General features: G+C 39.6%; 1 pseudogene; it reads right to left on the bottom strand.

Annotated features, from left to right (window-relative positions):
• Positions 1 to 413: 413 nt before the first annotated feature.
• LOC107579945 (mitotic checkpoint serine/threonine-protein kinase BUB1 beta-like) overlaps positions 414 to 1,507 on the bottom strand; it is a 2,383-nt pseudogene continuing 1,289 nt past the window's right edge.

Here is a 1,507-nt window from a genome sequence, read left to right as displayed (position 1 = left end):
AACATCTAATTTTTTATTTAGTTTAATTTCAAGTACTAAAATAAAAACAAATGGAAATCAAAATCTGTATAAAACAAAGGCATATTTTAAAAAACAACAAAAACAGAACAAAACAAAGCAAAATTATTAAAACTTTAACTGAACTTAAAATGCAAACAGAAAATAAAAAAATATATTTATCTAATCTTCTAGATGAAGTTTAAAAGGCATCTAGTATAGCATATATAAAATACCACATTTATACTGTAAAAAATGTCTAAAATATAATTTGGAAAATATTTAGTTTCGAATTTTATTTCATTTTAGTTGGTTTTATTAATTAATTCATAAAATAAATAAACTCTTATTTATTAATTTTTACATTTCTGACAGTTTTTCACTTTACTTTTCCATAGAGGCCCATGTAAAAACCCCTTCATTAGTGCATGTAATTATAAAAGAAGAAAAACTCGATCTTCAATGCACTCGGCGTATCTTCTGATCACACTCACACAGCGGGAGGCTGGTCGTCCTCTTCCACAAACGGCTGGAAGCTGGGTTTAGGAGGTGCGACGGCGACGCTGAGGCCCGATCTGGACTTCAGAGGCAACTGGAATTACAAACATAACGAACGTTGATCTGTCAGATAACCGCCTCCGATCTCCTTTATGCTCAAACCCAGCCAGGCAACTGGATAAACGGCTGATATTAGCATACAGCTCAACACTCGTACCTTCACATCGGTCCATTTCTCAGGCTTCTGTTCATTCTCTTTGGCTCGGGCAGTAGGTGGCGCTGTCCAGACCTCAAATTTGGGCTCCAGCGGCTCTGTTTCAGAAGCTTTATTCTCATCAAAGATCACCAGCCGACTGTTCTGTTTGGGGCCCAGCGGCTGTTTAAACTGGAGCCCGCGAGCATCTGTGGCACAAAACAACAGTGTGATCGCACCGCATACCTGCATCTACTGCTTCATACACTGAAAACACTCGCTGAAGAGGTTCTGCTCACATCCGGCCGAGGCCTTCACTCTGTTGATGGGAACCACGGCTTTTTTCTTCCCTTTGGCTTTGAGCTCAGCCAGTGAGGATCGCTGAGGCTCTGCGGGTCCTTCATCATCATCATCATCCTCTCTGTGTTGATCCGTCATAGACGACATCATCTGTCTGCACGCTCGAGCCTGCAGAGCTCTGGAGATCAACACATTTCATGATGAGACGCGACGTTTCAAACGCTGAAGACACTACAATACAGTGACAGCAGTGTGAAGTCAAACTTCTGAAACCTGATACTCGAGACTGAAACCGTTTCATCAAAAAGAATAAACGTGGGGCTTTATGATTTGAGGAATTTATTGGACGGTGAAAGCGGTCTTTAAAGCCTGACATATGAGATCATAAGTTTGCATGTTTTGTATCATATTTGATGCTTTTATGGCTCATAAAGTGAGAATATGGTGGAAAAAACAGCTCGGTTTTATGCAAACACATGCAATTTGCTGCAGATGCTGATATTTATATGATGAAATTCT

The sequence above is a fragment of the Sinocyclocheilus grahami genome, unplaced genomic scaffold (genome assembly GCF_001515645.1).
Source record: "Sinocyclocheilus grahami isolate Dianchi unplaced genomic scaffold, SAMN03320097.WGS_v1.1 scaffold22176.1, whole genome shotgun sequence".
Classification (NCBI taxonomy): domain Eukaryota; kingdom Metazoa; phylum Chordata; class Actinopteri; order Cypriniformes; family Cyprinidae; genus Sinocyclocheilus; species Sinocyclocheilus grahami.
The sequence above is the reverse complement of the archived record's forward strand: the minus strand, read 5'-3'. Positions and strand labels throughout refer to the sequence as shown.